The following is a 27,681-nucleotide window of genomic DNA, read 5'->3' as shown; positions in this document are numbered from 1 at the left end:
CAGTCTAGAAAGTGTTGAAACAGAGATGAAACAACTTAATGAACATCATCAGATCCTTAAATAGCTCCAAACTCCTCACTCTGGCTCACACGAGCGGACCCTGCCTACCTCTCCATCCTCCTGTCATGCCTCCATTCTCCCTCACTCACAGCTCCGACTACCCTGGCCTTTTTTTACATGTTCCTAAACGTACCACATCTGCTCATAGCCATCAGTGACTCAACAGCCATGAGACGTCATGCCCCCTTCTAGGCACTCAATGCAGCAGTCAAGCAGACTAGCAAGATCCCTGCTTTCACTATGTCGGCATCGCATTCCAGTTGGGAAGACAGATAATGTACAAATACATCAGTAAGATTGCCAGACTGTGAAAGTGGCAAGAAAAAATAAAGCAGAAGCATGTGATAAAAACTGGTAAAGACCATCTTAGGTAAGCCAGGGACCATCTCTACGAAGGAAACATGTGAGCTGAGCCCATTCATCAAAGAGTACAGGCTAGAAGGCTCAAGAGCAGAAGACGGCACATCACTCATGCCAACACATAGGCAATAAGAAATCGTATCTTCAACCACACACATCGGTGATGCCTGCCTGAGCCCTCTTCAGAAGTTACATCCCCAAGGAGCTCACTTTCTTTTCCACAGGAATTCTGAAGTCTGTGTCAATAGTTGTTTAATACAATTGGAAGCCCTGGAATCCTTGCCACCACTCTAAATTCCCACACAACAAGGAGAACGCCCTGTGGCTTCTGGCTGCTCCCCATCCCATCTATCTCCGTGGCCTCAATCCAGTTAGGAAGTGGCTTCTCCTAAAAATGTGTCACTCACTAACAGATCTACTGCTCAGTCTTGCAAACAGAAGGCCACCTTCCAGAAATGGACACAGAAGGAGATAACCACACCACACTCCTGTTGACATGGGCCAGCATTTGGTTGGGTTACAGAGAAAGCTAAGTAGTCATGAAACAAGGTGGGAAACACACAAAAGAGTAGCCCTTTCCAAAGACTGCGTGTTTCAAGAACTTGACGGGAGAAAAATGCAAGGTTCAGGGAGTCCCACTCCTCTACAGATGGTAAGGCTTCAAGGAGTTCACTTTAAAAATGTCAGAAAATCACTTCTACTTGCACTCACCATAATAAGTCTTCTCCCTGAACTTGTTGGTATTCAAAGGCAAAAACTTGTGCTTAAAAACAAACAAATAACAAGTGGCTTCAAGAAATAACTAGTGCATCAATTCTCTACTTTACTGTTTCATAAAACCCTAGTACTACAGCTGAAAGTTCTTCAGACCCTGACCCACTGAAGACAGGATGTGTGCAGTGGTACCTCAGGCATCAGATGAGAGAGCACGTGGCCATGAGCCTGGGGTGTGACTCATGCTGATCAGCCAAGCACAGACAGCATCTTTGGACATGCACACCTATGCAACTCCCACAAGGACCAAAACCCTGCAAGGCTATATTACCTGGCTGCACAGACCCACACCCACACACACCTCGACCGGAGTGCATACCTCTTAAACATATACACACCCACGTATGACTCCCCTACCCCCGCAATACACAGAGGCATGTGCTGAAATTAAATAAAATACACCTATCATCCTTAAGACAGACTCAATAATGTCATCAGATGCCACTTTGGTCCTTAGGGTAGTGGCTATGTCCAAATAGTTACCCTTTATTCTTTCTTTTACTGCTATCGTTAGGAAAAACCCCCCACAAATTTATAATATATCCTTTCTCTTATTTCTTTGTATTATAAGTGAAAAGTGGCAAATGTGGAATAATTGAAAAAGATAAAAAATATCACAAAGAAAATAAAAATCACCTATAATTTCACCAATCAGAAATAACTAAATTTTATCCAATGTCTTAAAGTATACATGTTACATACATCCTGCACATGTGTGTGCACATACCTGGAACCATAATGCATGCCCCCAGTTTTATAAACTACCTTACTAAGAATTTTTCAAATATCCACTGCCAATTCAACAAATATTTATAGTTGTATAGTATTTTACTATATGGATATTCCTTTATTTTAAAAATCCCCTATTACTGAACATTCAGATTGTTTGGAATACTTCATGGTTTCTAATAACACTTAAATGAATGTATATGTACATAAATGCTTTTACATATTTTTATTTCCTTAGAATTCAAGAAAATAAAATTTCTGGATGAAAGACACATCTTTTTATTTTTATTTATTTATTTATTTATTGACAGAGAGTCAGGGAGAGGGAAAGATAGGGTCAGACAGACAGGAAGGGAGAGAGATGAGAAGCATCAGTTCTTCGTTGTGGCTCCTTAGCTGTTCATTGATTGCTTTCTCGTATGTGCCTTGACTGAGGGGATACAGCAGAGTGAGTGACCCCTTGCTCAAGCCAGCAACATTGGGCTCAAGCCAGCAACCTTTAAGTTCAAGCCAGCAACCATGGAATCATGTCTGGGATTCCACGCTCAAGCCAGCAACACCGTGCTCAAGCTGGTAAGCCCGTGCTCAAGCTGGATGAGCCCAAGCTCAAGCCAGTGACCTCGGGGTTTCGAAACTGGGTCCTCTGTGTCCCAGTCTGATGCTTTATCCACTGCGCCACCACCTAGTCATAGATATATGAAAGATATATCTATTTTTAATACCTATTACCAAACTGTCCCCTAGGACAGTGGTCCCAACCCCTGGACCGGGGGCTGGTTGGTACCAGTCCGTGGGCCATTTGGTACCGGTCTACAGAGAAAGAATAAATAACTTACATTATTTCTGTTTTATTTATAATTAAGTTTGAATGATGTTTTCTTTTTAAAAAGTGACCAGATTCCCTCTGTTACATCCATCTAAGACTCACTCCTGACGCTTGTCTCAGTCACGTGATACATTTATCTGTCCCACCCTAAAGGCCGGTCCGTGAAAATATTCTCTGACATTAAACCGGTCCGTGGCCCAAAAAAGGTTGGGGACCACTGCCCTAGGAGACCTATATCATTTACACTCCCACCTAGAATGTTTTAGCTTGCCTGTTTGTCTGAACCCGAAAGTTTTATTATTTTGAAAATTTTAGTAAGTAGTATACAGCACTGTGCCTCTCTCATCTGAGGTGCATTTCTCTGATTAGTAATGATATTGAACTTTTCCCAACTGTTTATTGATCCAATAACTTTATTAAGGGTCTAGACATAAAAATTCATCTCTAGCAGAGCAGATCGAAAGGTAAATAAGACATGCCAGGCAAGGATGACACCTAACTTCTATATTTTTAAAAGTTAATACAGCTTTACATCTATTTAAGTATTCCTATATATTTATAAATCCATACAGCTTTCATGAAATTTAATGGAAAAGAAATATATTACTGAGATATCAGATGCTTCTCTATGAAGCTGGGCATGGCGAATTTCCCTGACTCAGTATTTGGTGCAGGGGTGCAATGGATTCCACTGAGACCCACAAATAAAGACGGCTGGGAGGGAAATGATGATAATATCTCCCTCGTCTGGTTTGTAAGCTTTGTTCATCATCAGTGTATGCCCAGGGCCAGCAGGAAAGGTGCTCAATAAAATTGGCTACAGCTATTTTCAGGTTGAGGACAGAGGACTTAAAAGGATATGAGTTTCAGAATATCAGCCCTTCTGATCTCGGCATTTCCCACCCATCCCAGTGACTGTGGCACTTGAGAAGGAGGCATCACATGAATGTTTGTGGCCGCCACAGGGGCCAACAAAGGATCATGGTACTTTTCTGATCTACTTCACAGGGAGGGAAAGGGGTAAGGACAAAGTGAGGCAAAGAGGTGAAAAACTTTCTGAAAATTATTCAGTGTTGTACAAAGTGGGAAGATGAGGAGGAGAAGGAGAAGAAATTTAACAGAAGCCTCAAAGAGGGAGACCGACGGATACAGGTAGAGAATGTCAGTGCAGCAGGCCTTGCTAAGACATCCAGCTTTCTGCCCTGGCATTCCATTAGCTGTGCACTGAAACCGTTTCCCTGGAGCCCGGTGGGCCATACAAGAGGCACGGACTGTCACTGGACTGCAAAGCTTTGGAGACCAACTTTTAATGGTGGGCGTTGCTTGTTTGGCTCTTATTTATTTTCCGAGAGTTCTTCCTTGTAGGTTTCTCTCCATCTAGAGTGTTCTGCAGCTTCTCTAGGATGTATGTGTACTCCGTTTTCTCTCTCTCCTTCGGGAATCTGCTGTGACTACTGAACTGCCCTTTCAGATCCTTCCACTGGAAGTCCAGCAGGAAGTCAGCGATGAGCAGAACTAAGCACTGTCATGCAATGTTTATTAGGATCAGCACTCTGAGTTGGGAGAGAAAAACAAATCCCTATGAAAGAACTTACTCTAGAAAGTAGTCCAAAAAAGTATACATTTTCTGCATGGTTGGAGACCAATACTGAGCTCTTCGGTGAAGGTGAACTTCTCAAAGTGACAGAGGTGGTGTTTTTAAGAAGACCTAACCAGAAAGATTCATACTCTAATAATTCCCAATCAAGAAGATCAGAGTTTACCAGAGCGGAGCACCAGGCCTGAGATGGGGAAGGAAAGAGGAGAGAGAAGAGGAAGGCTGGCAAGAGCTGGACGGGCCCCGGTCTGCACCAGGAGCAGAGTGGTCTCCCACCAAGCCGCCTGCTGGTTGGACTCTCGGGTAGGGACAGAGAAGGGCAGAGAGGCCGGGTCCGTGTCCTTGACGCCTGGTTCTGCTGTCTCACAGCTCAGTGCCACTCAGAAGCAAAACCACCACCAACCTATCCATCTGTATATGACACACAGCCTCAATTATGAAAAATGGCACTGATCACCAGGAGGAAGGCTGCTGGAGGCCACTGCCGCGCTGGTTACTGCTCCACTCTCCCAGACTCCTGCGCTACCAGTGCCTCTACAGTCCCCCTGGAGCTAGAACCTGTTGCCATGGTAGCTGCTTTCCCCTCTTTTAGAAGGGGCACACTCCAAGCCATTATGAAAATAAAAAGCTTTTCTGTTTCATGATCACCTTCCCTCCAGCTCTGTGTCCTGCCCAGTTAAATGCTGGGTAGTGCAGGAAGCAGAAATTGAAATGTGGGCGTTTCAATGATAGCAATGACGAAGAAATGAATAATCCAGTTCCCAGACAGAGGGGGGCTAAGAAACAACTGTTCAAAGCAACAGCGTGAGTGCGTGTGTGCGTGTGTGTGTGTGTGTGTGTGTGTGTGGGTGGGTTTCTGGTTAGGGAAAGAAAAAAGAGAGAATGAAAAGTAATTAAAGAAAGATTCTCTGAAGGACACCACGCAGGTCTGGTTAGATGTGGAGGAAAGGAAAGGGAGGAAAATCAGTAATGGTGATGGCTGATGAGAAAGAGTCCCCCAAAGGGCTGAGAAAACAGTCCCCTGTTGTTAACAGAAACCAAAGGAGGGAGAACTGTCTGGAGGCTCAACCAGAGACAGGTGTAAGGATCACTCCCCTGGAGGGAAACTAAGGTGGTATAGAAGCCCCAACCCTGTATCATGGTACTTGCTGGTCCCAGCATCGAACAAAATGGAAAATCATGATAAAGAAATAAGGAATGCTATAATAGCAAGATTGGAGTGGTTTTCTGTGTTGTTCCTATCTCTAAAAATGTATCTCCTGCTGCGCTCATCCTCATTCTCACAACTCTGCGGTGACAGCCCACAAGCGAGGTGACTGGCACGTGACTCCCTGCCAGGGAGGCTTCCGAAGTCAGGCACCGTTTCAGACCTCTCTGTAAGTCCACAAAATGGAGATATGTGTATGGATTCACACGCGGAAAACAGAAGTAAAGGAGCAGTTTAGGAAAGTCAAGCCCACACCAAAGATACAGAGATTTCATTTCCTGCCGCAAAAGCCAGTGGAGTCATTAAGGTGACTGCCAAGTAGTGACGGAGTTTTCTGATTCTATGCCCAAAATCTAAAACCTAAAAAAAGAAGGTTGGTCCCCCAAAACTCAGACCACTAGGGGTGATTAGGCCTAAAATTAGAGGTGATAAGTGGAATAAATGATGTCTATATGATCAGCTAGAAAACATCACACCTAGGATATTAGTCTCAAACTGTGTTAGCGAAAGAGAAGTTCAAAGGGAAGAAAATCTCTATCATTCAACTTGCTAGTGTTGTGCCAGGACTCAGGGTGCCAAGGGCAAGGCTAGTATCAGGAAGGTCCTTCACTACCGTCCAATGTCTAATGCAATGTGGGCGGTGGCCGTGTGGCTCTGTTCTTCAAGGAAGCTTCCTTATAGACGTTCTCTTTGTCTAGCGTGTCCACAGCTCCTCTAGGATGTGTATCTGCGGAGGCTTAGTTTGATTTCTCCTCTCAGAAGCTGGTGTGACTACTGGGTCTGATGTTTCATACCTCTCCATTTAACACAACTCTTAGCTTTTGCGCCTCTTCTAATCTTACCTCTTTCCATTCTCTTTAGTCTCATCTCCTAGAACTGCAACTTCTAAACATATTTTGGACCTTCTGCCTTTTATGTCTCTTCAAATATTCTCTACTTCATTATTTCTCTGGACGGCATTCTGGTAATTATCTAAGGTCTATCTTCCTGGTCATTGAGGTTCCCATGAGCTTTGTTCAGTCTGAGTTTTTAATTTTAATGATTTTTAAAATTTTTATAAATTCTATTTGGTTTTTCCACCTGCCTGTTCTTTTTATTGTAATCCCTTATGTTGTTGTTTTTTTTCTCCACAACTTTAAATGCAATTATAGTAAGGTCTCTGTGGAATTTTTCTGTTTTATTATTTGAAGTTCCTGGGTTTTGATATTCCTGTACATTGCTTCCACTGACTCTAGTTGATAGTAGATTATTTCCTGTGTGTTTATAATGTTGAACTTATCTGCAAAGGAGCTTTATTTACAAAAATCCTAGGCACCACAGGTAGAATACATATTCTTTACCCTGTACTCAAGGAGTATCATTGAGTGACATCAGTAGAATATATTTGAATGTGGTCATAAATTTCCTTCCAGATCCCAGGCTTAAATACAACAGTAAATTCCCTACTGTATTCCTGTGCTAGAAAGTGTATAAATTTTAATCTAGTCTTTGTTTTCAGTGAGAGTGAAGCCTGTTAAGGACCCATAATTAAGGTAAGGGTCTCAGTTCTAACTCCTTCCACCCTCAGTGGTTCCCAGGAACCACTCATTTCCATTTCCACATGCTTTTTTAAAACCCAAGTTAACCGACACTTATGACTTTACATTCCTCTATTCTTCAACCCTCCCCTACCTGCCTAGGATGACTATACTGTCAGCAGACCCTTATTAATTAATATTCTAGGGCAGCGGTTCTAGGGAAATGTAACTTTAGCTTGACTTATTATTTACTACTAAGGAGAAATCAGGGGCTGTGAAGCTAGAGAGATTTCAACCTAAGGTGAAATTGATAAGTTTGCAAATTAGTTTTGTCTGGTAGAGATGCAAATAATTTCTGTCCAGAAGAAAAGTTAAACTCAAGAGTTAAGGTTTTACTGCCCTATAGAACATTAACCACTTCTGGACCTAACTTAGTAATGTTATTTTCAGTGTTCTTTCTTTCATTAACTATGTAAACAAGTCTCTTCTATCCTCTTTTGAACCAGCTTTGTATTTCTACTGGTAGGCTCACAAATCTTTGACATGTGCTTATTCTATACTTTTACAAAGTCATATTTAAAACATTTTTTTTAAATGTGCCACTTAACTATTTACTGAGGATCTATCAAATTTAAAGCAATGTGTTAACTTCTACTATTAAATGCAATTCCCATGAGGGAGGGGTTATTCCAATTTCACAGATGAGGAAACTGAGGCTTAGAGAAACTGAGTAATCTGTTCAAACTCACCTAGTAAGAGGGAACAGAGCCATGAATCAAATCCAAGCATCATGCTCTTTCTTCTTCATAATATTCTTTTCCTATAACATCTACTCATTGCTGTTAATATTGCAAGGAATTATTCCTTCCCTTTTCTAGACAAAATGATCCAACTAATGTATATTAAAATTACACTATAGCTTTTGAAGGTAGATAGTTCAAAATGCCATTCTACACTTACTTTATGGTCACCTAGCCCCGCAATGATTACTCCTTGGAACTAGTTTTAAGTCAAACTTGGATATACCATTAAGAGCAAAATAGTTATTCTGAAAATGTAGCAAAATTAAAAAAAATTTTTAATTACCTTATGATATTGTTAAAAGCAGTTCAGAAACTGTATGATTGGAAATAATCAACATAAAAGAACTGACAACAGTTATGTTATCCAAACAAAGATCAAGAAAGTCTACATGGTTTGAACTTTAACATTTAAACTTATGATCAAATATACCAAGCCATTTCTAGAACAAAAAGAGTTTAAAGAGAACTTAAAATGAGAATTTTAAGCTTTGAACTCCGAACTATTTAATTATTCTGGCTACCATATTTTTAAAAAAACTTGAGAAAAAGCCATGAAGAAGCAGGTCTTCTGAACAGCAAAAAATGTATAGAATTCTCAGAAATTATGAATCCAAGTTTGAACTATTTTTTAAAAATTGAAATTCTATAAAAATCAATTTTCAAAAACTTCAAATTTTTGTAATCTTAAAAAAAATATGTCCCATTAAAGGTGTCACCAAATCAAGTAAGTTGAAGATATTTAAACCAAAATATCTGAGATGTTAATAGGCAACATAGGTGCAATTTTCAAGTTAGTTCTGTTTTGATAGAATTTACCAAATTCTTCTCTAGAATCAGGTAAATTTTCTTTAATATACCCACAAGGAAATTTCTTCTAATTCTTACACTGTAGTCTGGTAAAGTCCTTTTAAGAAGTAGCTGGAATGAGCATATTTATTAGAAGGCCACTTTGTGACTTTTATTTTAGCTAGGACAGTGATTATCAAAGGATGGTCCATGGACTCTTGAGAAATCTCCAAGACCTTTTCAGGGGTTCTACAAGATGCCAAAACAAGGGTCAGTGAAACTGCTTGGACCTTAACATTAATCTAGGCAGTGGTACCAAGCTATACCAATAATTATTGGATTTTTCACCACCACAAACTCACAAGTTTAAAAAAATAATAATGAAAATAAAAATAAATAAGCCCAGTTTTCCCTAAAAAATATCCATTACAAAAAGTAAAAATTACTAATTTTATTAAATTCTGACCTTTTAGCATGCTTTTTATATTGGCATGAAATAAGAAATATGCATTAAGTACTTACGCTCTATACCAAAATTGACTTGTGGGACAGCAGTTGTGCAACTATTTTAAGATGCAACTAAATTAACCTCTTCTTTCATGAAACATCTTTTTAACTTGAACAAAGCATGGTTACTCAGGTTTCAGTATTTGGCAGACATTTCTCAAAAATGAACCAAGTGAGTCTGTCACTTCAAAGAAAAAAAAGTATTTATTGCAATGATATAATTCATTCTTTCAAGCAAAAAAGTATAATTTTAGAAAACTCTGGATTTGACACCATGAGCTTGACAAACTTCCAAATTCTTAATGACTTTTTAAAATGAGATTAGTGGTGATAAAAATGTGATTATAGAAAATATTGTATGATGAAATGTCCCACTGGAAGATCTGTATAACTCCTGGAGCGAATATTTTCCAAACAACTAATGTACATTTTCAAAAAACCATTCATGGGTAAAAAAATTCATTCAAAGTGTAAGATGGGCCAATAGGTTTTAATGCAATCTTGGGTGAAAAGTTCACTGATATGATTTCATTTTCTACACTGCAATAAACCTTTAAAAAATGGCCACTTGTTGAGTTTTAGTGTATTAACAAAAAAGGTCCAAGATTACCTAAAAAGGTGATTAAAAAAATTTATTTCTTTTCCAACTACATACATGTTTGTGGCCTGACTTTTCTATTCAAAACCTTCAATAATAAAACATTTGGCAATAAGTTGAATGAAGAAGATATTATCTGGTTACCTTCTACTGAGTCAGACATTAAAGAGATTTATAAAATGTAAAATAATGTCATTTAATGAATTCATAAATATATCTTTAATTTTTTTCAGTTCTAATTTATAATACTGTCAATAGACATAAATATAATCCATATAAACAAAGGCTGTTAGAGCCATCAATAATTTTTATGAGCATAAAGAGGTGCTAAGACTGGAAAGTTTTAGAAATTCTGAACTGAGAACATAGTACCTTGGATGGTATTTCCCCTGGGAGTGACGAAAATGTTTTGGGAATAGAGTTGATGGCTATGTAACATGGTCAATATACTAAACGTACTGAGTTGTATGCTTTAACATTGTTAATTTATGTTCTATAAATTTTAGCTCAATAAAACAACCTTAAGAACATTAGAAACATTATGCTAAGTGAAATAAACCACATAAAAAGATTACATATTATATGATTCCATCTATGTAAAATATTCAGAAAAGGTAAATCTATTGAGACAGAAATTAAAATCATGGTTGCTCAGGGCTAGGAATGGATGAGAATGTGGAGTGACTGAAAATGGACACAAAAAATATTTCTAGGGTGATGCAAATGTCCTATCACTGGTGTGGTAATGGTTGCAGAACTCTGTAAGTTGACTGAAAATCATTGTCGTACATTTAAAATGGGTGAATTTTATATGTAATTTATAACTCAAAAAAGCTGTTACAATATTTACAGAGAGAGAATACAGGGCCCTGGTTGGTTAGCTCAGTCAGTTAGGAGTATTCTCCCAAAAACACAAGGTTGCCCTGGCCGGTTGGCTCAGCGGTAGAGCGTTGGCCTAGCGTGCGGAGAACCTGGGTTCGATTCCCAGCCAGGGCACACAGAAGAAGCGCCCATTTGCTTCTCCACCCCTCCGCCGCGCTTTCCCTCTCTGTCTCTCTTTTCCCCTCCCGCAGCCAAGGCTCCATTGGAGCAAAGATGGCCCGGGCGCTGGGGATGGCTCCTTGGCCTCTGCCCCAGGCGCTGGAGTGGCTCTGGTCGCAACATGGCGACGCCCAGGATGGGCAGAGCATCGGCCCCTGGTGGGTGTGCCGGGTGGATCCCGGTCGGGCACATGCGGGAGTCTGTCTGACTGTCTCTCCCTGTTTCCAGCTTCAGAAAAATGAAAAAAAAACAAACAAAGAAACAAAAAAAAAACCACACAAGGTTGCAGGTTTGATCCCCAGTCAGGTAACACACAGGAAGCAACCAGTGAATGTACAGCTGAATGGAACAACAAATAAATGCTCCCCTTCCCCCTCCTCTCTCTCTCCCTAAAAATTAATCAATCAAAAATAATAATAATAAGCCCTGGCTGGATAGCTTAGTTGGTTAAAGCATCAACCCAGAGCACAGAAGTTGCCAGTTCAATTCTCAGGTCAGGACATATACAATAAATAGCAGCTTGAAGTTCCTGTCTCTCATTCCCTGCCTCTCTCAAAAACAAACAAACAAACAAACAAACAAAGCAGCACTTGGAAACCACAAATCAAAATTCCAGCTGAGCTGGCAGAGTCCCCTTTCACAGAATGAAGACCAAGAGCCATGTACTGTGTACCATGAGACAACCTCAGTTTATAAATTGCCTTATGTTCTTTCTGCCTGACATGACATTTACAACATTTCAGGAGGACCTTTCCTCGAAAATAATAAAGACTAGGACCAAGGTTTTACAGTGTGGCCCAAACCTCTGGGTTTTATAATCTCTATGTCATCTCAGAGCAATAAATTTAACCATGCTGTCACTAGCCCGTTCAACAGTCAACTACTTAACTGCCCATCCTAAGTATATAGTGCATGCTTCACGCTGCATGCTGTCCTGTGATAGGTCCTAGGAACAAAAAGGTAAGCAAAAATCACAGGTGGATCCTGCATTCACAGGGCTTATAATTTAGTGGAAAGATAAATGTTAGTCCAAAAATGGCACCAATTACAGAAACTATACCATTGTGAAGAGTGCTGTAAGAGGGAAAGAAAGATGTACGATGTCAGAAGCATGTAAATAGGGGCTCTTATTATACTGAAGACCAGAGGAGTTCCTGAGGACCAGCAGCCCCAGCTGTACCTGGGAGCTTGTCAGAAATGCCCAATCCCAGGCTCCTCCCAGATCTACTGAAGAAGAATCTACATTTTAACCACTTTCCCAGGTGATTTCTGTTTAAGAAGTATTCACTGTTCTTAAGAATGGGTAGAGCTTAATTAGATGGAGGAGTATTCTGACAGAGGTAACAGGCTAAGAGTCTATGGTCAGAGCAGGGAGTACGTTAGAAATCAAAGAAAGCTACTGAGGCTGGCATGGAGAGAGCGTAGGGAGCAGGGTGCAGGCGATGGTAGGGGCTGGCACATTCTAAATCAGGTCATGAGTGACTAGAGGGGTTAGACGGAACTGTACTCTCCTGAACTCTATCAGGCACACCTTTCTGGCACTAAAACTGCTTTCAAAACACACACAACAGATAGATACTCATCCTTTTATAGTTGAAGGCAAATTCCTTTAATTCCAATGAAAGAATCAAGTTCTTATAGCACAAGTGGTAACAGCTCTGGTTCCCCACAGTCAAACAACAGGGCAGCCTTGCAACACCTTAGTTTGAATGTGTGTAAGAAATCATATTAACTTATTGACGCCGTTGGAGGGCCCTCATTACCGGGAAGGTCTGAACTCTAATGAGGTAGTGACTGTACTCTGGATTCAGCACAATTCTTCAGGCACAGTGTATTTGAGCCCCTTGACAACAAACGTGGGTCACAACGCCACTCTATCTAGTGCTTGGGAACTTAATGACCCAGCAGACGTGACCCAGCAAGTCTGTAAAACAAGCAGACTGCACCATGGGAGCAGCACCAAAAAAGACAGTATCAATAAATATTTGAGGGAGAGAAAGAGAAAGTAGGATCCAAAACTCTACTCTGGCTCCAGGCATTCATGGCTGTCTAAGCATGGGAAGAACCAGTTATACCCAGCAGCCTCTGTATTTACTAAGTAAGTCCTGTGGTATGAAGACCCCAGGGAGGGAGAAGAATCATGATGTGGACTTGGGTTGGAGAAGAGAAATCACATTGGAGGCATTTCAGCAGCAGTAGCCTATAGCTCTAGGTGGGGCAGGAAATATCTTGATTAATACATAGAAGATTGGTTTAACTCCAGCAAATAAACCCAAGGGCAATGTCCAGGGTAAAGAAAACCCAGATTTAGGATTTATGGCTCTTTGAGGTCATTTCTTACTTTCTCACCACTACAGGGATTGAGTGTGTTGACAAATTTGTCAGTATGATCGACAGAATAAAGGTGGAAGCCCAAGTTCATTTCCACCACAGTCCAAATTCTACATAAATGAGAGACAAAGGGTTTGTGTCATTTTAGTAATCTCAGAGGGGACTGGAAGCTTTCTAGTTCTCTGAATGGCTATATCCAGCTACACAATTCTTTTCCCAAATACTGTGGAGAGAAAAATGTTTTTCAACAAAGATATGATCAACTTTCTGATCTTTTACAATCAGTAGAAGCCACATTAGCAGCCACTATATGGAACTTCAAATGGCCAGCTCTGACAATCAGACTAAAATGAAAACAAAGCTTTGTCCTATTTCTTTGTGAAAATCACTGATGAGTAATCTATCAGGCTTAAGAAGTTGAAAGTTTCCTTATATAATAGGAACAGCCCAAATTACTTAAATAGTACAAGAAACCAGTAAAAAAGAAAGATAATCTCAGCAACCAAGATGGTGTCCAACGAGTTTGGATTTCAAGGCATTCTTTTGGTGAAGGAGGTCTGCTTCCTTCTTTGTATCCACAAACCACAGCATGGCTGGAACTCCTCCGCTAACTTTGGGCGCTCACCCTATTCAGCTGAAAGGGGAAAACACTTACTTTAGCGAACAAATGCTTTGGAGCACTCTGGTTCTGCCACTAACCAACCTCAAAGTCTGGGACCAGGACAGCCTGAACAAGACCTGGCCTTCAGTGTTGCCTGTATAGTTATGAAACTCAGACTAATGATTTCACTTAGAAATTTTTCACTGTATGTAATTACATTATTGCCCCTGACACTTCTCCTAAGTGCATCTCCACCTTGGCCTCTCTCTATATATACTCCAACTACAGTACTCACTTCACTCATGCCATTAATCGGGAGCCTCCTCCCTTGCATCCTTTTTGTTTACCCAACTCTTACTAGTCTTTTAGCTCTTATATCATGCCCCCCCACCCTAATTAGGGACAATCCCTGTAGTGCAGGGGTTGGGAACCTATGGCTTGCGAGCCAGATGTGGCTCATGGCTGCATCTGGCTCACAGACAAATTTTTAATAAAAAAAAATAACGTTAAAAATATAAAAAATTCTCATGTATTACAATCCATTCATTTCCCACCACTCATGTTCATGGTTGCGGGTGGCTGGAGCTAATCACAGCTGTCCTCCGGGACAACACCAAATTTTTACTGGATAATGTGTAAGGTACACGGGTCGTTGTATGGCGCTCATGGAATTACATTTTAAAATATGTAGTGTTCATGGTTCTCTCAGCCAAAAAGGTTCCCGACCCCTGCTGTAGTCTCTGGCAGTTTGTAATTACATGAGTATGTGTGACTGGTGAAGGCCTCCCTACTCTCTACCAACAGAGGTTACTCGCTGAGAAGCATCAGTATAGGCAGGCAGAGAGGAAGCAGTGAGGCAGACAATGGGCCTGTCATTAAGGCACTTGTCTTATAACAGAGAGGAAGAAAAACAGGTGAATTGAGTGTTTCAGAGACTGTGACCAAAGTATACACAATGTACAACTTAGGCATGGAGAGGGCAGCAAAGTCTACCTGTGCATAAAACATTTCAGATGGAGATATGGGCATAAGCAAAGGAAGAGAGGTGCACAAGTCTGTGGGCACTGCAAGCAGCTGGTCATTCCCAGAGCATCGGGCCTCTGGCATGGAGTGGAGAGAAGCGAGGCTGGAGGAAAAGCAGTTTCCAGATCAAGCATGCCTTAGTATGCCACGCTGGAGAGTGCAGATTTTGGCTTTAAGTAGGACAGTGAAAAGGGCTGGGCTCCCTTTTGGTTACAAACATGCCTCCTTCCAAATCTGTGGAAATTCAGGTCATCATCCTTCTCCTGCTCTCTTGGCAAATTTCCCACAAGCACTCCATGCACTCTGCTCAAGGGAGCAAAAAGCAGTGAGCAGCTCCTCCATGCATTCTAAATTCACTTCTAGGAGACATCACGAATCAATCAGCACAGGGAGCTGAGAATCCAGCACCCATGGCTGGGCACAGACAGCCAAATCAGTCTCATTCTCATTGTCTTTTCTTTTTCTATTTTAATGATATATAATTTTTTTTTAAATTAACTTTTTAATTTTTAAAAGTGGAATTGAGTGACGGGGAATATTGTGACCATAGTTGGGATCCCAAATCTCCTTGGAAATTAATCTGTCCCCTACAGTCAGGTCATTAAAAACAAGTCTTTTTCAGGCTGTTAAATTTCTACTCAATTACAGTTTCCACTGTACTTTGAATGAATTAAGGTGGACTGGGTTGGTGGCATGCTATAAACAACACGGACAGCCAGACTTCACCCGGATACCTTCAATAAAGCAGAGATGAAAGCACTGGAGGCCTCATCTTGGAGAGCATTTATTTGCTCTAAAATCACGCTATAATTTTACCATGCATAATGACTTAGAATTGGTCCTCTGCAAATGAAGTATCTCAAGGTCTTCTTATGGGAGAGATAAATCCCAAGATACAAGACAGGATAAAAATATACTGAATCTGAGTTAAGAAGCAGAACATATTTGGATAAAACGTCAACCTGGAAATGCTGAGGTCGCTGGTTCGAAACCCTGGGCTTGCCTGGTCAAGGCACATATGGGAGTTGATGCTTCCAGCTCTTCCCCACCTTCTCTCTCTCTCTCTCTCTCTCTCTCTCTCTCTCTCTCCCTCTCCCTCTCCCTCTCTCTCTCTCCCTCTTTCCCTCTCTGTCTCTCTCCCTTTCTCTCTCCTCTCTAAAATAAATAATAATAAAAAAAATTAAAAAAAAAAAGAAGCAGAACATATTTTTCTCAATTCAAGAAATATTTACTGGCCCTGGCCGGTTGGCTCAGTGGTAGAGCATCGGCCTGGTGTGCGGAAGTCCCGGGTTCGATTCCCGGCCAGGGCATACAGGAGAGGCGCCCATCTGCTTCTCCACCCCTCCCCCTCTCCTTCCTCTCTGTCTCTCTCTTCCCCTCCCGCAGCTGAGGCTCCATTGGAGCAAAAGATGGCCCGGGCGCTGGGGATGGCTCCTTGGCCTCTGCCCCAGGTGCTAGAGTGGCTCTGGTCGCGACAGAGCGATGCCCCAGATGGGCAGAGCATCGCCCCCTGGTGGGCGTGCCGGGTGGATCCCGGTCAGGCGCATGCGGGAGTCTGACTGCCTCCCCGTTTCCAGCTTCAGAAAAATACAAAAATACAAATAAAAATAAATAAATAAATAAATATTTACTAAGAGGGAGCCAATAGATTAGATTAGATGCTGGGCATAGTCGGACAAAGAAGACTAGATCTCTAATCCCACAGGGAATATCAGAGTGGAAAGCAGAGAACCGAGACAAAGATAAAACTGGCTACAGTGAAACCAATCAGTGGAGCAGTTACTGGAGTGTGTACTTGAGGGAAAAATGAAGCCAGAATTTTAGAAGTGTTTCTAAATACTTTAAATCACTAGTAATGTAAATGACCCCATTTTGGAAACATTGTAGCCTGTGATTAAGGGTGGTGGTGGGGACACTCTAGCTCTAGAGTTCTCAAGGTACGTTAAGGGCTGTTGAACTGGTAAATATACTCTGCTGAGATCTTAGTAACTACAACTTACGGTGTAGTTCAGAAAAAATGTACATTCAACAGTAATGAACATTTATCTTAAGAAATACAATACCCAAATGAAGGTATGCAACATAAACCTTTTCTCTACATTTTTTAAACTCATCAAAACTTGTTAAGTTCAGTAGGAAAAAAATTAAATAGTAACTCTGGAGAGAACTAAATCACTTAGGCTTTTAGAATTTGAAAAGGAAGCTTGCTTTATGAAATCCAAAAGGAAATGAAATACATCAGAAGGCGAGGTCTGCTTAAAGTGAGCTATATATCACTTCCCACTATTTCGGTTTCAGATCTATAATTAATACTGATATGGAGGTAGAATGTAATGAGGGGGGAAAATAGCCTCTTGATTTAGATAGGAAGAATGGGTACAAATACTGACTTTGCATCTTGGTAGCAGTGTGACTTTAGGCAAGTATATAACCCTTTGAATCTCAGTGTGCTCTATAAACCAAAAACTCCAGTATCTGCTTTTTGGAGATTTTTGTGATGATAGTAGATATCAGATATTGAATGCATCTGACACATAGTCGGTCTTCAACACATGCAAAGAGGCTGTATTATTCAATTCTTTATGTTCATAAATTCTTGAGTATGCATTCTGTTCTCTCTTGACTTTTGAGTATAAAGGATATTTACTTGGAAAAAATGCTAATGGGAACTTCCCTTCCTGGATGGAAAGAGTTGACACAACTCCATGTTATTGTGACAGTCCAGAAAGAATACTCAGTTCATTCACACTGAAGAAATTTCTCCAAACACTTCCAGGGTGACAAAATTATTATCTTGTGGAACTGGAGTTAAGTGTTAAGACTGAAGCAACTGGAGCATTATCACCAAGCTGAGAGCCAGCAACAGACACCAAAACATCAGTCATAAATAGCAAATGAAAACCCAAAATAAAAAGCAGAAAATACAGTATTCCATAAAGCATTAAACATTCCCAGAAAAAGACTCTAAGCCTTACTGGGTTGAAAGCTGCCATTTTTTTTTTTTTTGAGTCCTTAATACATGCTAGAAAACTGTAACATACACTCTTCATGCATCACCTTAAACCTGACAACATGACTATGGTGGAGTTCCCACCATTCTCCCCATTTTATAAATGAGGATACAAAGGCCCAGATGTCAGATAATTACAGGAGCCGCCCCCTACTCTCCGTAGGTGCCTAAGTGTAATTTAAACTCAAGTGGCTTCTACTCTTAAACAATGTGCCATTTCCAAATACATCAATGGAAACCCAATTACAAGGCCATTATCTTAAATAAGACAAGTAATTTGTTCTTCAAACACCAGGCTTTTGTCTTCCAGAGTTTGACTCTGGTTCTTTCTATACGGTGTGAGTTCTAACTAGGACACAACCAGGGCACTAAATGCTGCAGTCCACAGAACTCTGTCCTGGGACTTCTCCTCTATCCACAGATCTGTCCTCAGTGATCTTTTCAGCCTCACATTGATACATACAAAAGAAAAACTACCTATATGCTGGCAGCTCTCAGTAGATCTCTGGCTATGTTCATCCCTGACACCTGTCCATTCCACCACACAGGTACAACAAAACTAGACCTCCCTTTCTTCCCTGTAGAAGGCCAGAAACACAGGAGTAATTCTTGATTCCTCTCTACATGATATCTAGCCCATCAGTTAGTTAATCCTGTTGGCCCCATCTTCAAAGTATATCCCTAATTTGACTATGTCTTCCCACTTCCACCATTACCAACTTAGTGCAGATCTCCAGAGTCTTTTGTCTAGGCTACTGTAACAGATTTTCAGCTGGTCTCCCTGACTCCATTCAGGCTGCTCCATTCAGCTCATTCTCCAGAGAGCAACAGAGGAATCTTACAGAAAACAACAACAAAAATAGATTATGTCACTCAAGCCCTCCAAACTCTCCAGTGGCTTCCTGTTACAATTAGAACAGAATTCAACTTCCTCCCTTGCCCATCTAATCCAAACCCTACCTGGTCTGGCCTCTGCTTAGCTCTCCAAATTCAGCTTGTACCATACTTCATTCAGATAGATGCTTACATGTTACGTTGTCTGACCACCTGAACTAACAGTTCCTTGCCCATTCCCATTATTCTAAATATACAGCCTTCCCTGAGAGCTCTTAAGGCTTCCTAAAATTATCTTTATAATAGATTTAGTCTGTATTTTTATACTATATATCTTTTAAATTCACTGCTATAGTCACAAGACATACTACTGAGTAGGTGCTCAATGAATATTTGTAAATATCTGCCTTTCTCCTCAATTAAAATTTAAGTTCCAGGAGAATAGGAACTTTATCTATCTTGATCACTGCTATATCCCCATACATAGAATAGCACTTGACATTTAACAAGCACCCCAATATTTAAAGACTGAATAAGGGAAAGGATCCTAGCAGTTCTATATGGATCAGGCCAATTCACACCTTACCGGCAATGGAAGAACAAGAACTCCCTTACTGAAATGGCCATCAGGCCTGACCTGTGTTGGCACAGTGGATAAAGCGTCGACCTAGAATGCTGAGGTCACTGGTTCAAAACCCTGGGCTTGCCCAGTCAAGGCATATACAGGAAGCAACTACTATGAGTTGATGCTTCCCACTTCTAGCCCCCCACCACCTTTCTTTCTCTTTCTCCTCTCTCTAAAGATCAATTAAAAAAAGATTTTATTAAAATAAAAAATAAAGCTTTACCAGGCAGTGGCGCAGTGGATAGAGTGTCAGACTGGGATGTGGAGGACCCGGTTCGAGACACCGAGGTCGCCAGCTTGAGTGCGGGCTCATCTGGTTTGAGCAAAGCTCACCAGCTTGAGCCCAAGGTCACTGGCTTGAGCAAGGGGTCACTCCCTCTGCTGTAGCCCCCTGGTCAAGGCACATATGAGAAATCAATCAATGAACAACTAAGGTGTCGCAACAAAGAACTGATGTTTCTCATCTCTCTCCCTTCCTGTCTATCTGTCCCTCTCTCTGACTCTCTCTGCCTCTAACACACACACACACACACACACACACAGACACACACACACACACACACAAAGAAAGAAAAAAGGAAACGGCTATTGGAACTCATTTTGGAGTAGTTCAAAGTGCCCCATTACCAAGAATCAGGTTACACTCCTGGGGCTTCACATTGGAACTGTTCCATCCAGATGTCCTGAAGCTACATGACAGCTGGCTTAATTATTCAAAATGAAAAAAAAAGCACACAAAAAACAAACACGAGGCAATAAAGGCCTAGATTTTGGGCACCAAGACAATTGTGTATCCTATCTTCTACCTGTAGATTCCACCCAGGCCTTGCACAGCCTGCATCAAAGAAGCTCGCACCATCAGATCAATTTATACACAAACTTACCCTGCCGAGGCTCTAGGGGCATAAGTCCAAAGGCAAAAGAGGTGCTCTGTGCATCCCAGTTCTATCCCAAGGAGCCACCTAATGATGCACATACTTGCTCTGTGGCCTGAACAAGGCACATATGCTTAAAAGCACATTCATTTAATCCAGCCTGACAGTGAGAAGGGTTTTGTAGGGGGCCCACAATACCAGGCAGGCTGTACTCTGTCTAGAGGACCCTACAGGGGTTTCCAGTTAAATGTGAAAACCAAATTAGCTGCACAGCACGCTTAACTCTGACATGGCAAACTGAGCTTCCTGGGTGATGTCCCCATCTGCCTTTCTTCCATACTAAGTGCAGAGACGTAGGAGCCTTAACCAGGTAGCAAAGGCTGAAGAGAAGGCCAACAAGCAGAGGTGCTTACAGGCATGAAGGGGTAAATAAGGAGGAGAAAGAGGGTGTGGGAGGTAGGTTTCTCAAAAGGAGGCTGGCTTACCCCAGCTAATTTTTTGTTTGTTTGTTTGTTTATAGGGACAGAGATAGAGTCAGAGAGAGGGATAGATAGGGACAGACACACAGGACCGAAGAGAGATGAGAAGCATCAATCATCAGTTTTTTGTGCGACACCTTAGTTGTTCATTGCTTTCTCATATGTGCCTTGACCGTGGGCCTTCAGCAGACCAAATGACCCCTTGCTCAAGCCAGCAACCTTGGGTCCAAGCTGGTGAGCTTTGCTCAAACCATATGAGTCTGCGCTCAAGCTGGCGACCTCGAGGGTCTCGAACCTGGGTCCTCCGCATCCCAGCCCAACACTCCATCCACTGTGCCACCGCCTGTCAGGCCCAGATAATTTGTTTTGTTGCCCAACTATATAGATCCCTTGTGCCCTCCCATCCCTTTACTCTTCCCAAGTTGACTTAATGCTAAGGAAGGCTAAAATTCTTAGTACTCCCTTTTCCACGGCCATTATTATTATTCTTTCCAATGTGGCTAGAAATGACCTTTAGAGTCCAAGTTTACAGTCTGATATAGAAATAATGTGCAGAACTGGCGATTGGTCCTTGAAACAAAAATGCCATATAAATTTCATTTATTCTGTTACTACTGATTCTCTTATATAGCTCCACCACAACCACCTGTTTCACTAGCCAGCCATGGGCAAAGTTCTTAAGAAGCATGAAGCGCTCAGATGCTGTAAAAGTCTCTAAAGTTGATTTTCCAGTTCCTAAGCCAATCAAACCCACCTCTTCTACTTCGCCACAGTAGTACAAGTCAGCTTTCAACTACTGATATTAATGGGAGGGGGCCAATTTTCAATTATCCATGCTAAGCTACAATAGACACATTCTTGAAAAGTTCTCTCAACCAAAATTCTGAACCTGAAACCCCCTTTTCCCATTGACTGCCATAAAATTCCAGATGTAGTGTGAGATGAAAAACCAGAGACAGACCGAACCAAACTATTCTCTAATATTGTCAGTCACTGTCCATAGCTGAAGGAAGGGGAAGCACTCAGGTTCCCTTCCCTTCTCTTCCTTTTCTTCCTTCCCATTCACAGGAAGGAGTGTAAACATAATAGGTATATATTGGTTCACTTCAAGGTAATGAACCATATGGGAGGGCACCTAGAGACTAACTGGACTTTAGTGGCTGGCAGCATAGGTGAGACGCAACCAGGGGCTTAAGGATATTCTTGGCAACCAGGATTAGAGGAGAGATCTGCTCAGTCTGCACCCCAGAAGACAAAAGCCCACGCCTCAACAGCTAGATCCCCTCCCCTCATTTCTGAGAAGCTGCAGAGCAGTGACAGTTCCTGCCTTAGACCCCTCTGGGTTGACCAGATGACTATGCAGACCCAAAGACAAACCTTTCTCTGCAAAGTCTGCCTTTAGAAAGTCCTCAAACCACTAAGGAATTTCCGATTCACCCTGCAAAGAGACTTCACAAAGACATTGATAGGGCCTTATCATCTTTGCAAGCCAGAAAAGGTGACACTCCACATCCATGGCCACCTATTTAAGGCAGGAGCCCCTGGAGCCTAGGCATCTGCAGCGAGGCCTTATGAGTTGTATCTGCAACTATGTGGCCTCTGGGGTGCCAGGGCGATTTTATGGATACTGTGACACATGTTAGAAGCCTTTACATTTTAGAATAAACAGGACCTGCCAAGACTTCACTGAAGACAGTGTGGGAAGGTCAGGTGCTTGGGTGTTTCTATGTCAAATATCTCCAGATGGTTCAACACATTCATAATTCTATTGAAGGGATTCACCCCTTTGGTTCCTTTTACTTCCATGTTTTCTAAGCCTCAATTCTACCACCTCCCTTTCAGCCTCTATAACCTAGAGTGAATCTTTCACATTTCAGGTTAGAAGGTAACATACCAACTCCCACACACATAATGCAATCAAAGAACTTAGATCACTGCCTGGAACATAAGACATGCCGCATGAAGTATGCTGTGTTTATCTAGAACTATCACCCCAAATAAAAACTATGTCAGGCACAAAAGCCAATTCAGTCATTCTGGAGAATAATTTAGCAATATCTTAAAAAAGAAAAATGAAGCTGCATATATTCCTGCAGTTCCACTGCTAGGTACACATCTTGCAAAAACTCACACATTTGCAAAATAATGTCTACAAGGATGTTCACTGCAGCATTGTTTATAATGGTAAAAAATTAGAAATAACTCTATCAGTAAGGGAAAGGGATAAACAACTTGTGCCATGCTTACACAGCATTTAGAGGAATGAACTAGCATTTATCGCAAAAATATAAAACTGAGTGAAAAACACAAGCTGAAAAGTGAAAGTCCACCCTGATACCATTTGTGGAAATTATAACACATATACAGGGGGTGCTCGGGTTATGACACAGTTCCATTCCTACAACAGTGGCATAACCTGAATTTTGGTGTAAGTCAAAACACACTCTAGCCTAAGTCACTTACCTATCCTAACACAGTTATAAAATCATAATCTGGAACATCAAAACACAACTAAGCCACAGAAAAAGAAAAAAGGCATAAATGTACTGTACAGTACACTGTACTACAGTAACAGAAAAAATAAGTATAAAAAAAAGTACGACACTAACAACGTAAGCCGAAACACTCACGTCTCAATCTTTTTCAGTTTTTATGAGAGTGAGCATTGTTAACGTGAAACATTGTATGTCGAGACAGTCGCAACCCAGAGCACCCCCTTGTACACATATACCAGAGTCTATATTTGAACACAAGAAAATCAATTTTAAAGTATAGAAACACAGTTCAAAAGGATTCACACTAAAATTTATGTTAACTTTCCACTGGAAGGCAAAGGGAATAGGAAGGAGCCAAAAGAGGATTTCAGTGTTAACATGAGAAAGAGAGAACAAATAGGGCAAATGTTAACTGTCATATATCTACACACCTATGTATATATATAATCACGCATGGATACAGTACATGAAAAATTACAGTAAAATGTAAAAAAATATATTCCACATATATATATTCCAAATATGTTTTGTACATTTTGTTTTAATTTTTTTGTTCAAAGAAGAAAGAGAAAAAGAGGGCAAGTTTTGGAAAATCAGAAGGCTTACTTCACATTGTCTTGGTTAACTTTAAAAAGCTCTGAGTGTTGGCCTAGTGTGTGGAAGTCCTGGGCTCAATTCCCAGTCAGGGCATACAGAAGTGCCCATCTGGTTCTGCAGCTCTCCCTCTTTTTTCTCTCTCTGTCTCTCTCTTCTCCCACTTGCTCGGTTGGAGCAAGTTGGCCACGGGCGCTGAGGATGGCTGCATGGCCTCGCCTCAGGTGCTAGAGTAGCTCGGTTGCTGACCAATAGAACAATGCTCCAGATGGGCAGAACATCTCTCGCTAGTGGGCTTGCCGTGTAGATCCAAGTCAGGGAGCATGATAGTCTGTCTCTGCCTCCCTGCCTGTCACTTAATATAAATAAATAGATAGATAGATAGATAGATAGATAGATAAATAGTAAGTACATTAATAACTTTTAGAAATGAATTTTTAATCAATATTCTCTTTAGGATTAGTTCCCAGACTTTAGTGTACATAAAAAATACTTTGGAGCTTATTAAAAAATAGAAGTCCCTACCCTCCCACCCAAGTCCCCCACATAATAATGCAGGATATCTTGAATGGAGCCCAGTGATCTTTTTTTTATGCAAAACAAACAAAAACCCAAAATCCTTAGTTTAGTAGAGTTATGCCTTTTTAAATGTACTGAGAAATACTTTAAAATATAAAACTTTCCTGACAAGGCGGTGGCACAGTGGATAGAGCATAGGACTGGGATGTGGAGGACCCAGGTCCAAGATCCCGAGGTCGCCAGCTTGAGCGCAGGCTCATCTGGTCTGAGCAAGGCTCACCAGCTTGAGCCCAAGGTTGCTGGCTGGAGCAAGGGGTCACTCGGTCTGCTGTAGCCCCCCAGTCAAGGCACATATGAGAAATCAATCAATGAACAACTAAGGAATCACAATAAAGAATTGATGTTTCTCAACTCCCTCCCTTTTTGTCTATTTGTCCCTCTCTCTGACTCTCTCTCTGTCTCTGCCACAAAAATAAATAAATAAATAAATAAATAAATAAATAAATATCTTAAAGCAAATGAAAATTGCAATTTTAATTTCAAGGTTTATTCCCCTTTGCCCAAAAGCAAATAGCTAACAGTGATTCTTCAAAGAAAATTTTATATTTTGATTATGATAAAGTCATTCTACACAATGTTTATTTACATAACTCTATAAAATGTTGATTCTGTAATAGAGCAATAGATTTTATATACAATTTAAATGTTAAAATAATTTTAATACTTGTTAAAATTATGACACATCTTATTCTAGGTAACTATTAACTTTAATGGAACAATTCTAGTGTTACAATTAAAAGTCACCAATGTAGAACAATGCAGCTTTAAGCTATCAAAGCTTTGTTTTCTATTATCTAATGATGACTTCCTTTTTTCCTGCTGTCCCAAGTAGAGTCAGGGCTTCCTCTCAGAGTTCCCACAGCTCCTAATCCCACTGGGCACTGGCAAACAGATCTATGCCGTAGTTTACCTGTGGACATGCCATATTCCCCTCTAGGTTGTGAATTCCCCCTAACTGGGAAGGCATCGTGTTCATCTTCTACACCTGTGTCTAGCACAGCACCGGGCATGCTGTAGGCCCTTGAAAAATACCTCTTGAATGATTTGGCATGTCTCAACAGGTCTTAGCTGAAAGATATCCAATGTAAAAGGAGTCTCTAGAACAAAGTTGGCAGACCTGATCTCTGAAGAACCAGACAGTAAATATTTCAGGCTTTGAGGGCCAAATGGTTTCTCTTGCAACTTCTCAACTAGCCAGTATAACCTGGAGGCTGCCATATATGTAAATATTACATGTGGCTCTGTTCCAATAAAACTTTATGAACACTGAAACTTGAATTTCATGTATCGTGAAATATTATTCTCCCTTTGATTCTTTTCCAACTATTTCAAAATGTAAACAACCACTCTGAGCTTGTGGGCCATATAAAAACCAGCCACAGGGTTCCCTGCTCTAAGCAGATAAGGGCTGAAAGATATGTGGAAAAATCCCAGGATACCAGACAGGCTGGAAAGGTCTATGGTGGATAAAAAGTCAATGGATTCTCACAGTACCTGAAAATAAGACAAGAAGACAATATAGATACAAAAAACAATGCAGTTTTTTATTACTGTTATTTTTCTTTTATTTTGAACAAGTTCTACCATAACTATTAACTAATGGTTAGGGAACTGAGAAAAAAACTGATATAGTCAAAAGCCATTTGTAATATCAGTTGGGAAAAAAAGAAAACTAAACCTTTTAGGTTAAAAGTCTTAGCACCATCTCAGCATTGCTAAAATGTACTCTCCTTTCTCTCTGCTGCCCACTCTCCAGCAGAAATGCAAATGAGCAGAGGAATCGACAAAAAGTGGGGAGCAAAACCAGACAAAGGGATTCTGTCTCAGAAAACCCAAGGATGCTGTCCCGTCCTGTCATACCCAACTCGTGCATAAAATAATAGATGTCCTCGAAGTTAAAAGGGGCTCAGAGTCAGAGTCTGCTCCACTCATTAAAAATAATTACACCTCTTTAAATAGCACACACGGTCATTTTATGAAAATTGAAAAATAAACCAAGAGAAGAATATCCAAGCTTCTAGAGTTAACAACAGTTAAGATGTTGGTGGCTACCCTAGACTGTTTCCCTTAACTGCAGTGTGTACCTGTTTGTGTGTACGTCTGTGCATATGCATGTATATCTGCCTGTGTGCACTCTTTTTAACACAAAAATAATACTCCATATTTTGCAGATGAGGAAACCTAAGGCCTGGTAAACTTGCTCAAGATTGTGCATAAAATGAGTGGGTAAAAACTCAAGATTAGAACCTCTTGTCTAATGAGCCAATGCTCTCTCCTACTACCTCCTAAGAGAAAAAAACAATTAGCATCTTGGGTAAGTTAGTACCTTGTCCATAGTAGGCGCTCAGTACATTAATACATACTGATATGAATGATGCCAACTGGGCCGCTAAAATTCTCCATCTCAGTCCAGCTTTATGGTAGCCAGCTTCATCAGAGTTGCTCCTGATTCTAAACAACACCAAAGAGCATAGGCTTTTCTTCATTTTAATTTTTTAATTTATTGTGTTGGCATGGTTTCAAGTGTCCCACTCAATATAACACCACATCATGCCCCCCAATGCCTCATGCAAAGACTCTTTCTACCCCCAAAGAGCATAGTTCTTAACCGGCTGCCGAGCCCGAAAGCACAGGTGTGCAGAGACACAGCCTCCTTTCACAGTAACTGGTATGTAACTTAGAATTTTTTCTACTGAAAGGACTTCACTTTGGACCACTTTCTTTTGGCTTTATTTAAAAATGCAGCATTTGTGGTCCTAATTAGGAATTCATTTTTGGATTTACCCATTGCCTCAGGGGGGAGAATTAAAAAGAGCTGAAAGCATCAGGAGGATATTTGCCTAAGGTTTGCCTTGTTTCCATTAAGACCAGACTTAATCATGACTAAAACAATTTCTGAGGGGTCTATTCAAGTCAAGAGTCACGACACACTAATAACATGACAAGGAAAGGGTACGCTATGGTTCTGCCAGTGTTCTCTGCTTCATTAACCCTCGTTCTAGGGCTGGGAGGACAACCCAGTGAGACGAGCAACGACTTCGGAAGGGAAACTCACATCTAGGTGGCATGCAAAGCAGTTTATGTGGCAGTTCTCGTGAGAAGGGAAGTGTATAGTTCTTAAAAAAGCAAAATGTCAAGGTTACCTTTCAGTAGAGAGAACAAGAAAACCTGACTAGCCAGCCAGACTAAGCGACATGTTTGAAACGGGAAACCCCCCTTGGCGTGGTGACTTGAGAAAACGTGTTTAAATTGTCCGGTTCTTGGGGTTGACGAAGCAAGCCAGCGCCTTCACTGCATCCAAAGCCCAACTATACAGTACCACCAACACTGTCAGCCTCACCAGAGAAGCAGCTGCATTACCCAGGAGAGGCCATTACAACTCTCTCTACTAGGGATGTTAACCTACAGTGGGGTCACAAATAAACAAAGG

General features: G+C 41.0%; 1 protein-coding gene and 1 non-coding gene across 3 annotated transcripts in view; one reads left to right on the top strand and one right to left on the bottom strand.

Annotated features, from left to right (window-relative positions):
- Positions 1-27,681, bottom strand: part of ARHGAP26 (Rho GTPase activating protein 26) — a 488,882-nt gene that overhangs the window by 146,669 nt on the left and 314,532 nt on the right. The gene's annotated exons all lie outside the window — the stretch shown is intronic.
- TRNAT-GGU (transfer RNA threonine (anticodon GGU)) lies at positions 15,995-16,070 on the top strand. The gene has a single exon. It is a non-coding gene; the product is annotated as a tRNA-Thr (tRNA).

This window comes from Saccopteryx bilineata, chromosome 4, assembly GCF_036850765.1.
Source record: "Saccopteryx bilineata isolate mSacBil1 chromosome 4, mSacBil1_pri_phased_curated, whole genome shotgun sequence".
NCBI lineage: Eukaryota > Metazoa > Chordata > Mammalia > Chiroptera > Emballonuridae > Saccopteryx > Saccopteryx bilineata.
The sequence above is the reverse complement of the archived record's forward strand: the minus strand, read 5'-3'. Positions and strand labels throughout refer to the sequence as shown.